The sequence below is a fragment of the Saimiri boliviensis genome, chromosome X (genome assembly GCF_048565385.1).
Source record: "Saimiri boliviensis isolate mSaiBol1 chromosome X, mSaiBol1.pri, whole genome shotgun sequence".
In the NCBI taxonomy this organism is placed as follows: domain Eukaryota; kingdom Metazoa; phylum Chordata; class Mammalia; order Primates; family Cebidae; genus Saimiri; species Saimiri boliviensis.
In genome coordinates, this window is record NC_133470.1 from 96,697,791 (window position 1) to 96,711,064 (window position 13,274).

At 41.6% G+C, this 13,274-nt stretch overlaps 1 pseudogene; it reads left to right on the forward strand.

Annotated features, from left to right (window-relative positions):
- Nucleotides 1-12,358: 12,358 nt before the first annotated feature.
- On the forward strand, nucleotides 12,359-13,017 carry LOC101043068 (transmembrane emp24 domain-containing protein 10 pseudogene; annotated as a pseudogene).
- Nucleotides 13,018-13,274: the final 257 nt, after the last annotated feature.

Consider the following 13,274-nt stretch of genomic DNA (forward strand, 5'->3'; position numbering starts at 1 on the left):
TGCTCAGGCAGACACTGAGCTAGCTGCAGGAGTTTTTCTGTTTGTTTGTTTGTTTTCCCCCTGTACACCAGTGGTGCCTGGAACCCCAGGGAGACAGAATCATTCACTCCCCTGGAAAGGGGGCTAAAGCCAGGGAGCCAAGTGGTCTCGCTCAGTGGGTCCCACTCCCACAGAGCCCAGCAAGCTAAGAACCAAGGGCTTGAAATTCTTGCTGCCAGCACAGCAGTTTGAAGTTGACCTGGGAAGGTGGAGCTTGGTCGCGGGAGGGGCATCCACCATTACTGAGGCTTGAGTAGGCGGTTTCCCGTCACAGTGCTAAGGACTATGTGAAACTCAACACAGTGTAGCAAAGTGGCTATGGCCAGACTGCCTCTCTTAGATTCCTCTTCACTGGGCAGGGCATTTCTGAAAGAAAGGCAGCAGCCCCAGTCCAAAGCTTGTAGATAAAATTCCCATCTCACTGGGACAGAGCACCTGGGGGAAGTGGTGGCTGTGGATGCAGCTTCAGCAGACTTAAACGTTCCTCATCTTCATGGATTTATCTACCTTTGATCTTTGAGGGTGATGATCTTTGGATGGGGTTTCTGTGTATGGGTTCTTTTTGTTGATGTTGATGCTATTGCATTCTATTTGTTAATTTTTCTTCTAACAGGCATCTCTTCTGCATGTCTACTGCAGTTTGCTGGAGGTCTATTCCAGACCCCATTTGCCTGGGTATTGCCAGTGAAGGCTGCAGAACAGCAAAGATTGCTGCCTGCTCCTTCCTCTGGAAGCTTCATCCCAGAGAGGCACTGGCCTGATGCTAGCTGGATCTCTCCTGTATGAGGTGTCTGTCAACCCTTGTTAGGAATTCTCTCCCAGTCAGAAGGCACGGGTGTCAGGAACCCACTTGAGGAGGCAGTTTGCTCCTTAGGAGAACTCGAGCACTGTGCTGGGACATCCGCTGCTCTCTTCAGAGCTGGCAGGAAGTCATTAAAAATAATGTGACAAATAATTTTTTGTGACACAGGAGAAAATAATGATAAATAGCAGAATGCAAAATCTTACACATAGTAGGTTCATACCATTTGCTTTTTTTAAAAAAAAGGTAAAAAGACTAGAAGGAAATTACCAAAATATGAAAAGCAGATAATTGTTATTGCCAGGGGGAAGGGGAGAAGAGAATCAAATGTAAATTACAGAACTGAAGATACAATATCTGAAAAAAATTCACTAGATCAGCTTAACAGGAGAATAGAGATGACAGAAGAAAGAGTCAGTGAAGACAGATAAACATTATCAAATCTAAATAGAGAGCACACAGATTTTTTAAATGAATAGAACTTCGGGACCTATCACACAACCTACACATTTTTTGAAACTAACGCAATTGTAACTGGAGTTCCAGAAGAAGAGAGAGAATGTGAAGAAAAAAATATAATAATAATGGCTGAAATTCCTCCAAATATGGTAAAGACATAAATTTACACATTCAAGATACTATGTGAAACCCAAATAGGATAAATACAAATAAAATTATATTCATGAGTCACAAAAGTAATATTTGTATTAATATTTTGAAACACACATATATACATACACACCTATATGCTCATACTCACATATATATAACACCATAGAGAAAATAACAGAGGTAAGAACACAAATTCAAATTAATTAACTGAAAAAGCTGTAATCTTTAATTTGAATTGTAAACATCAGTGTGAATTCATTATTCATTTTTCTCTTTCTAAAAAACATGTAGTCTCTAGTCCTACTTGCTGCAAAGGCCTACAAACAATAATAACCTAGTAGGAGCAAGCATCCCTAACACTCAGTGTTTTCTAACTAGCATTTCCTCCCAAAAGGAATCAAATATTTTGGGAGAAAAGACTGATCCTAGGTTAAAGCAAAAAATGTACAAAATGAATCTGTAACATCTTGTTTTGCCAGTGAGCAAGGAATTTACCAAACTTTAATGAGATCTGTCAAAAGGAACCAAAAATCAACTTTAAGGGGCTCCTACTGGCCACAATTTGAGCATCAAAAAAAAAAAAAAATGACTTCAATAAATTGAAAGACAGCGATTATTGATGAATTCATGAATTCATAATAATACTTATAAAATCTCGTTCTGAACATTGGAGTTCATTTGGGCCTACTCATTATTTTGAAAATTGTTAAATAAAGGGAAAGACTCAAGCATTTATCAAGCCTTTCCAGTGTGAACTTTCCTTCAGAGTAACCAGAGAGTTGATGAGAAAAAGTTCATCTTTATGAAAAATATTCCTGCTAATAAAGGCAGAAGGGATGATAGACTCAGAAAATCACCATTTTACAGCACTTAAGAAATAGTGGATCTAGGAAATGATCATCACCAATATCAAACCATTAACTGAAATGTTGATAGGAAAATTTATAATTGATGGATCAAGCTGCCAGCACCTAAACCCAGTGATTAATTTTAACATCATGAAAAGTTGGCCAACCAGACAATATGTGCCTCCTGATAACTATAGAAATATACAATATCCACTATGAAATTGTGTTGCTAAATAATATTAATAAAAGAACTGTAATCAAGCCTCTGTATCTAACTAATTATGAAAAGCATGGAATATAGAGTAATCAGTTAAACAACACCAATAGGATATATTCAGCCAAATCCAATATGTAGGAAACTCTAAAAAAAAAAAATTGATTTCTTCACCAAACAAATGACATTTAAAAATGGACAGCCTGGCACAGTGGCTCACACCTGTAATCTAACACTTTGGAAGGCCAAGGCAGGAGGATTGCTTGAGCCAAGGCGTTCCAGAGTAGCCTAGGCAACATAAAGAGATCTTGTCTCTAAAAGTAATTTTTAAATTAACCAGGCATGGTGATGCACACTTGAAGTCCCAGCCTGAGTGACAGAACAAGACCCTGTCTCAAAAAAAATGAATTTGGGGGTGCTGTTATAAGGGAGGCTTAAGAGATGTACCAACCAATTGTAATGTGTAGATCTTGCTTGGATCTGAACAAATTGAATGTGAAAAAAAATGACAACCAAGGAAGTTTGAACATTTAGTGTAAAATATTAAGGAAGTATTATTAATTCTATGTGGCTATGCCTTTTTAAAGTGTCCTTACTGTCAGTACAGGGCCACACATGCCAGAGCAGTATCTTGTCCTGGCAGAAACTGACTTTGCTTTTCTTTTATTATGATTTTGTTTCAGAGGCAAGGTCTCACTCTGTCACCCAGGCTGGAGTGCAATGGCCTAATCACAGCTCAATGCAGCCTCCAACTTCTGAGCTCAAACCATCCTCCTACTTCAGCCTTCTGAGTAGCTGGAACCACAGGTGTGCACCACCATAACTGGCTAACTTGTTTTATTTTTGGTAGAGATGGGGTATTGCTACGTTGCCTAGGTTGGTCTTGAACTCCTGGCCTCAAGAGACCCTCCCACCTCAGTCTCCAGAGGCTTTGAGATTACAGGCATGAGCCACCATGTTCAGCCAGAAATTGACTTTCAAAGGAATGAATTAGCCCACTCCTGGACAAAGACTATTTCTGGCTGTTCAAATCATTAGGTAATTGATTACAGGGGACTTTGCAATGGATGGATTCAGCTGTTACTATCTGAATCAACTGATTAACCTTAGCATTTCTGAAATGAACCAGACATAACGTGTCTCAAGATTTGATGGAGCAGAACATAACACAATGCTTGGCACACATAGGTGCCCAATAAAATTTTGTTAAAAGTGGGTTCCCATCATGGCCCCAGACCAACTCTTCTACTGCACCACTTTTCCATTTAAATTCTTCCCTCTGTAATATATAACTGTTTTTAGCTCAGGGGTAATTAAGACCATGAATGATCTACCTTATAACACTGCTGCGAACACTGCTGTCATCCCCACCATTCCCATCACAACAACCATTACAGACTCTGATTCTGCTCCTATTACCCAGTTACCTCTCTTCTTGCTCCATGTGGAAGCAGATTTTTTCCTTCTCAGAATGACATCCTTTAGGATGTTTGGCCCAGAAGTGGCCATAGCCTCTCTAAAGCCTCTTCAGGTGGACAGCTCCATATGCCAAGGAAAAACTGACACCACATAGCTGGGCTAAGGGTGTCTGCCTCCCTGTGCTTCCCCATGGTTTATGCCATCTCTACAAACAACTCTCCACCAAGGAATCAAAATGGCTCTGGGACCGCTCATTCTCTCTCATCTCAGAATTTGACTCTCCTGACTTTCTGAGGTGCCACCTTCATCTCCCAACCTTCCTTTGTGCACAGAGACAAAGAGAGTTGTTCATCTTAGTGGCCTTCAATTAAAAGAAGACCTGAGGGACCTGCCTCCACATCACAGAATTCCAGAGTTCTGCATGCAAAGAGGCCCATCCAGGATATTCACTACCCATAGAGAAATACAAAGCCATCTCTTCTGAGAACAAAAGTGAAACACAAGAGGAGGAGGCAGCAGGCACAGGTGGTGTTTAGAATAAAAAGAAAACGCTGAGCAAACAAATTAAAGCCTTTTCTCTGAAAAGTAAAGCCAGGCAGAGAGAGTTACCATAAGGGCTTCTAATGTTGAAGCAGCGATTAATACCCAAAATGGAATCTGAACCAGAGCTGAGCACAGCAGCACAATATTTCAGCCTCCAATAAAAAGTTCAGAAAGTTCACAGTGAGTGAATGACATTTTCTACTTAATCCTGGTAAGGAACATCAGTTACATAAGGCAAAATTTTAAATAGACACAGTTCAAACATCTAATTTATTTCAATATATCGATAGATTGAAAGATCAATACATACATGGATACATTGGTAAACAGGCAGACTATAGAAACAGACTCCACTAAATATGTACATTATTAACTCTTGTTCAAATCATGTTTGTGCTACCACTTTGACAGACAGTTGCTTTTCCCCCAAAAAGCTGAGCCTGATTAAATCATTTACTAGATCCCTTCTTTTTAGCTCCTGTTTAGGGAAAATCCACAGCCCCAAATCGAAAGTCATCACTTTCACTTACTTGCCAATACGGAGCTTGCAGATACATTGCTCAGAAAAGACTGACATGAAGGCAAATGACACCAGGACCAAATCACTGGTCAGTGAATAGTAAAGGGATCCACATTCGTTTTGTCCTCTCCAAATGATTTCACAATCAGAATATTTCCCCAGAGTAAATTAGTATTTTTTTTATTGATTTATTTATTTTAAGATGGAGTCTCACTCTGTCACCCAGGCTGGAGTGCAGTGGCGCCATCTGGGCTCACTGCAACCTCCACCCTCCAGGTTCAAGCAATTCTCCTGCCTCAGCCTCCCAAGTACCTGAGATTACAGGCGCTCACCACTATGCTCAGTTAGTTTTCTGTATTTTTAGTAGAGACAGGGTTTCACCATGTTAGCCAGGCTGGTCTCGAACTCCTGACCTCATGATCCGCCCTCCTCAGCCTCCCAAAGTGCTGAGATTACAGGCGTGAGCCACCGCGCCCAGCCCCAAAGCAAGTTATTACACCTGCTCCCATTCCACCTACCCTCAAACTGAGAAAGTGCTCATTTGTAATCTATTCACATACAGAGTATAGTTGGATTGACTTTTTAATCATTTAGCAAACACCTAATATCACTAGCTAAGAACTTTTGGTGCATCTCTACAGGAAGCATGCAGTTACTGTGCCCTACTCCATTCCACACTGGCCCCCTTACACCAAACTTGTGTGTGTGTGTGTGTGTGTGTGCGTGTGTGTGTGTGTGTGTTTCAGGGAGGTGGGGGTCGGGGCATGTACACTGCCATTAAATCAGACCTCCACTTACTTGTAATAAACACTTGGCAGACAGAAAGAAAAATTTTCAATGGCTATTTATTAAGCTCCCAACATCCTTGGGGTGCCCCGTGAGGCATGGTAATTACAGAAAACGTTTTCAACTCTGCTTCTTTTTGGACTGCCTGGATGGGAGGCCTGGGGAGTGGACTATGGTAACCACTCTTCATTTTCCTGGGCCATTGTAACCCTAATGAGATCCATTCTGATTGCAATTATGACAGTGTGCAGCAGGTAAAGCCATATGGAGCATGGTCATCTTGAAGCAGGAGCTGAAAAGGGGGCTTTTGTCTACCTGGCTCTGCACATGCATATTCTAAAATCAGACCCCTCCTCTTCCTGCAACAGCCCTGTAAAGAACAGGAAATGTATGAGGGCTGATGCTTCAATACATGCCCATATTACAAAAGAGGGGGAAAGCAACTGCTGAGTGCCTACCATGTGCCAGGTGCTGTGTTAGGGTTTTTCATCACATCAATTCTTCAGTGAGTCAGCTATCATACAGCATTCTACAAAAACTAATACCCAGAGCAGTTATTGGGCTTGCCCTAAGTTGCACAGCAGCACTAGGATGACCATGACAGCACCTAGTCTCCTGACTATAATACTTAAATGTTTCCTATTACAAGAAGTTCCCATTGAAATCTCAAATTTTCTGTTGCTTTGTTTTGTTTTTATTGCTTGCCTCATATAAACATATGGTTATAAATGATTCCTTTTTTCTGGGCAGGCATGGTGGCTCATGCCCTTAATCACAGCACTTTGGGAGGCCGTGGCAGGTGGATCACAAGGTCAGGAGTTCAATATGAGCCTAACCAACATGGTGAAACCTCATCTCTACTAAAAATACAAAAATTAGCCAGGCGTAGTGGTGTGCACCTGTAATCCCAGCTACTCAGGAGGCTGAGGCAGGAGAATGGCTTGAACCCTGGTGGTGGAGGTTGCAGTGAGCCAAGATCACACCACTGCACTCCAGCCTGGGTGACCAAGTGAGACTCCATCTCAAAAAAAAAAAAAAAAAAATCCTTTTTCCAGAGGACACCTAAGCTCTTTTTGTGCCATATTACATGACAACTGAGTGGAGGCAGCTACTGACTACATAGAAACCCCCAGAGCCTACCCATTCTTGCCACTTCCATTCAGGGGTGGATGAGTTAAAAATCAGATACCAGGATCACACATATAACTGTGTCTTATACTGCTCACCAGGACTACTGCCCTGATATAGGCTGGATAAACTGAGGTTAAAAAAATAAATAAATAAAAACTCTTGCATTGCACATAATCATTTTTTTTTAAATTGGAACCACAGTACTTCTTCCTTTCCCTCCTCCTCTCTCTTCCTTCTGCTCCCCGCATCCACATCTGCCCCCACCATAACAAACTCAGCCAATAAAAAAGATAAAGGAAACTTAGAGTCCGCAGTTCAGGGTCACATTGGTCTATTAAAGCCTAACAAAGAGTAAAGCTTTATGGTAAAGAAAACAGGTTTACCTTGAGTTTGTGAATTGAGAGGCTTTTGAAGGAGCCAGAAAAAAACCTTTAATATTAGGCAAAACTTATTATTCCATAGGCTGCAATAAAAGAGTATTTAATTCTAGGGGGCCATGTAGCCTAGCATACTAACCCTGGGAAGAATATGCACTATGCAAAGAAAGGAACTTAGGTTTTAATGGGAGAATTTAATTATCAGGTATAAACAGTAACTATACATTTGCATGTAAATATGTAAAATGATTGATGGAAAGATAAATTATTTTCTAAAATAGAACAATTTACTCTTCTCAAGACCTGTGTGAATTTCTGTCATAGAGTTCAGGTCTCCCTTTTGCCTCCAAAAAGCAAGGAACAACCTGGTTTGTTTTCTGCCCTAATAGCCCCCTCTGCAAACCACAGTGCCCACATGCAGACTCACCCAAGCTCTAAGTTTAGGATCAGTGCTGCAGCCCCTAGACATGGTGGCATTTAATGCACCCTACTAAATATTAGGGGGACTTGGTATCAAGTCGGTCTTTGCTGCCAGCCCTGCTAACCTTATGCCCTAATGCTAGGAACTGGAATTCTCCTTTCTGTCAACAATAGAATAAAAATTCATGCCATTTGTCCTGTAGCTGGATCTCTTTTCTGATCCCCTGGTTCTTAGTCCTGCTCAGTGTCTTAGTCTGGAGACCTGGAGAACAAGGCAGGGCTCCAAAGGTCTCCTGGGAGACACCTGCCCTCAATCTCCAGCCCAGTGCCTGGGCCTTGTCTGTAGGTTGGCAGCCTGCTATCCCAAAGCTCTCCATCCTTTCCTGATGCCGTCCTTTGCCTGGATCATGGCAATCCCCTCACCCTCATTCCACTGCCTCATTCTCACCAGGTAGTCAGGCTTGGGTCAAAGTCAACAAACCCTTCTGAGCATGGCCTGGATAATTGCCTCTCCTGAATCTCAACTTCCCATAGAATCTCCTAGCAGCATTATGAGTCCCACTGCCATGGGGACTACAAGTACCTCACATGGTTACAGGCACAAAGGGAAAAGTTGCAGTTCCACAGACTCAAATATTTGGAGAAAATACATTGCACCTTTCCAGCATCTGGCTGAACTACAGCCACAAAATGGTTTGGGGGTCAAAGAAGGCTTTGGAGAAAATATATTCCACAAGACAGCTGCTTTAATAGTCCTTCCTCTATGTTCCTGAACTGCAGATGTCAGGGAGGTTGACGAGGACCTACAGGTTAAGTAAGCAATTTGCCTAACCATCATTACCATTCCTGCAAAGAAAAGAAAACTAAAGCACTCAAATACACTTGGGGTTTTTTCTTCCTTAAGACTTATCTTCCTCTAGAAAAATAAAAAAGATCATTATAAAAACCTGAAAATATGAAAAGCAGAAAGAAAAAAGTACTAATGGTCCTAACAGCAGAGCCAAGAATAATCCTTTTTTCCTGCCCTTTTGCTATTTTCAGAAGCTAAACCTGTTTTAGAATTAGGAAAACTTTGAGCATCTTAATGCCCAATAAACAACTAACTCTTTTTCCTTGTCCAAGAATCTGCCAAGAATTGTAGGGTCCCTGTCCCTCACAGGGGATACAGCAAGCAGAATGAAGAATAATGAATTTAACAGCCGTCCCTGCCCTGTCCCATCACTAGATTCACCATTATCAGAGACAAAGAACAAGGGCATAGAGAAGCCTTCAAACGACCATCATTTGCTGTGTACTTACTGATCTACCACTTTCAAGAAGTTCTTGGGTTAATTTGAAAAAGGTAGCATATCCTCCACCACTCTTAAGGAATAAGCATTGTTAAATAATGCTGAAGTAAAAATACCAGAGAACTAGCCTTAGATCCCACATCTCTTTCTGTATTATAGATAGAGCCTTTATCTTCAAAGCTAGAGAGTCTTCATTTGCAAGGTGAGGGATTCACAATTTTTCCAAGGCACTTCACAGCTCTAGAAATTATCTGAATTCCAAAGGCCCCAAAAGAATTTTGCTGGGGGTTAAGACGTGAAGTCAGGACCAACTGGAAATCAAGATCTAAGCTCTGAGGTGTAAAACTCCAGTTTCCAAATTAGCACAGCATCTCATCACCCAGGTTAATGAAAGAAGGCCGTCATTATCCCAGCACAGGAAACCCAGTGGCCTAGTTTTTGGATGACATGAGAAAGCATAGCAAACCTAGAGAAGAGATGATTGAATTTCATCCCTGAGAGGCCATGAACACTAATTTTCAGGAATGCCTGAGGAATCAAGGAGACATAATAATGGCTACCATTTATTTAGTGCTTATGATGTTCTAGGCACTGAGCTCTAAAACTACATCTCAAGAATCAACCAACAACCCAAAAGTTCAACAACAGGAATATGATTAAATAGACCAAATATCACTCATCAACTAAAAATACTTTCAAATAATATCTAATGAAATAAGAACATTCACATTTTTTAATGTTCAGTGAAAGAAACAGGACTTGAAAATATGCAAACCCGGCTGGGCATGGTGGTTCACGCCTATAATCCCAGCACTTTGGGAGGTTGAGGCCGATAGATCATCTGAAGTTGGGAGTTTGAGACCAGCCTGACCAACATGGAGAAAACTGTCTCTACTAAAAATACAAAATTAGCCATGCGTGGTGGCACGTGACTGTAATCCCAGATACTCAGGAGGCTGAGGCAGGAGAATCACTTGAACCTGGGAGGTGGAGGTTGCAGTGAGCCAAGATCGCACCACTACACTCCAGCCTGGGCAACAAGAGCAAAACTTCGTCTAAAAAAAAAAAAAGAAAAAAGAAAATATGCAAACCTTATAATCATAATTATTTTATAAATCAACACACACAATAAAACAGAATGAATACAGCAATAATGTTAAAAGTGGCAGGACTAGCTACATCCTTCATAGAGCAGAGTAAAAAATGAAAATGTGTGGATCTTTGTTCAAAAATTATTAAGAATGTCATGATGGCAGTAGCAGAACATTAAACCAAGGGCAGCGTCCTTCTAGATACTGTGCCCTGAGAAACTGCATAGGCCCTGGAAATGGCCCTGGTGCCAGTTAGATATCTCTGGGTATTGATATTATTACTGATTGTTTTCCATTTGTCTGCATTCTCCAAGTTCTATTAAGTGAATATGTATTATTTTTATTATTAGAAAATACAGTGAACAATTTTAAAAGAATCAATCAACAAAAGTTAACTGATATCTACTGGTAATTATAAAGAGCATGATTTGGACACTAGCCATAGTATTTCACAGACAAATGAAGACTGAATCTGGGGTGCAAGGAAAAGCAGAAATCTGGTCAGACGGGACAAAGTCAGAAGCTACCATGAGAAAATAGGAAGAGGGCAGGGAAGTCCTGTATTGGAGTGAATAATCAGCCTTGAATGCAGGCAAAAAAAAAAAGTCACAGTGGTGGTGGCAGTAATACAGCTTTCCCAAGTGGTAAGGCACTCACCCATGTAACTCACAATGTTCATAGCAAGAGAAGTTTAAAAGTCAATACTGGTGATCTGTTAAGAAACCAAAAGTACCCGGTTGGGGAGAGGACCCTAGGAGTTTCATCAGCCTAGGTAGTGAAGGCAAGTTCCAGAATTAGTCTAAGTTCCTACATATTCAGTATCTCTTTGTATCCTCAGGACAGTATGAGGGCGGATCCACATGTATTTCACAAATTTATTTTAGCTAATATTTATTGCCTATTTCTGCTCAATGACAATGTAAGCTCTACAAGGAGTGGTATTTATTTATTTATTTTTTTGAGACAGAATCTTGCTCTGTTGCCCAGGCTGGAGTGCAGCAGCATAATCTCGGCTCACTACAACCTCTGCTTCCGGAGTTCAAGTGATTCTCCTGCCTCAGCCTCCCAAATAGCTGGGAATATGGGCGTGCACCACCATAGCTGGCTAATTTTTCTATTTTTAATAAAGACAGGGTTTCACTATGTTGGCCAGGCTGGTATTGAACTCCTGACCTCGTATCTGCCCACCTCAGTCTCCCAAAGTTCTGGGATTATAGGCATGAGCCACCATGCCCAGCCAGGAGTACTATTTTTAACTATTTTGTTCACTATTGCACCCTCAATCCCTGGGAACATGCCTAGTACATAATAGGCACTCAATATTTGTTAAATGAATGATATACAAGTAATTGCAAGTTTGGTACAATTCTTTTTTATTTAGTTATTTTGAGACAGGGTCTCACTATGTTGCCAAGGCTGGTCTCAAATTCCTGGGCTCAAGCAATCCTCTCAGAGCCCAAAGGTTTGGATTCTTATCTTCTTAAATGTGAAATACAGAAAAGGGTTAGTTAATAGATGGGACAGTCCAAGTCACAAGAGTAGAAGAATGTCCTTGTTTTTGAACTCCAATGGGAACAGTAGAGTCTTCTTCTTAATTATTCTCTATCTTACTTATTCAATGTTCATCCCAGAGGCGTGAACAGGGTCAGATGTGAGCAACACACCTATCCACATCTCATTAAGATAAATCAATTCTTGGGAATTCCCCAGAAGACAGATGGTTTTTCCTCTTAGCTTCAAGAGGTGACCCTAGACATCACACAGTTTCAGGATCATTTCGAAATTTTATCAAAAATTTCCAACATCACATCTTCTGTGAACAGGTGGAAGACAAAAAATGAAAACAATTAATGAGAGGCCATAACTGGAAAAGGGTAAAATACGGGCTTGGGAATGAAAACAGCCTGTCTCCTTCTCTATCCCACAGCCCTGCTCAGGCTACACATGTGTACAGTGGAGTGGATGACACACTGCCACAAATTCCAAGCACTTGAAGAAGGTAAGTTTAGCCACAAAATACTTTCCCCCACTTCTTTTAGGGCACCCCTTTCACCAGTATAATAGACTGGAAATGTCTCCAATGCTCTGTCATCAGCTGCAGGTACTTTTCTGAATCTACCCTGCAGGCCTTTTCTGAATCAACAGAGAAATGTATGTACATTTCACCCCCTTTCCATTTTCCTTCCCTAAGGCATGATTAAAGAATTTAATAATCCTCCAGTTCCGGCGCCGTAGAGATCTGGGGTGGTGAACGAGTCTCCAGCACCATGTCTGGTTTGTCTGACCCACCAGCCCAGAGTGGCCCCTGTCCGTTGGCGTTGCTGCTTTTATTCCTGCTCAGCCCCACCTTGGTCCTTGCCATCTCCTTACATCTTCCCATTAACTCTTGCAAGTGCCTCCATGAGGAGATCCGCAAGGACCTGCTAGTGACAGGTGTGTACGAGATCTCCGACCAGTCTGGGGGTGCTGGTAGCCTGTGCAGCCACCTCAAGATCGCAGAATCTGCTGGCCATATTTTCTACTCCAAAGAGGATGCAACCAAGGGGAAATCTGCCTTTACCACTGAAGGTTATGACACATTTGAAGTATGTTTTGAGAGCAAGGGAACAGGACAGATACCTGACCAACTCATGATCCTAGACATGAAGCATGCAGTGGAGGCGAAACATTAGGAAGCGATTGCGAAAGTTCAGAAACTCAAACAATTAGAGGTAGAGCTGTGATGCCTAGAAGACCTTTCAGAATCTATTGTTAATGATTTGCCTACATGAAGAAGGGAGAAGAAGAAATGTGTGATATCAATGAGTCAACAAACACTGGGGTCCTATACTTCAACATCTTTTCAATGTTCTGCCTCATTTGACTAGCCACCTGGCAGGTCTGCTACCAGCGATGCTTCTTCAAGTCCAAGAAGTTGATTGAGTAGTGAATGAATGAGGCATATTCTTCTCCCACCTTGTACCTCAGCCAGCAGAACATCGCTGGGACGTGTCTGGCCTAAGGCACCCTACCGACAGCACCATCAAGACACGTTGGAGCTTTCCTGCCAGAAATGATCTCTCTTGGTGTAGGAGGACAGGGGATACCACCTACACCCAACGAGTCAATGAGGGACTTCTTTTTTTTTTTTTTTTTTTGAGGCGGAGTTTCACTCTCCTTACCCAGGCTGGAGTGCAATGGCAC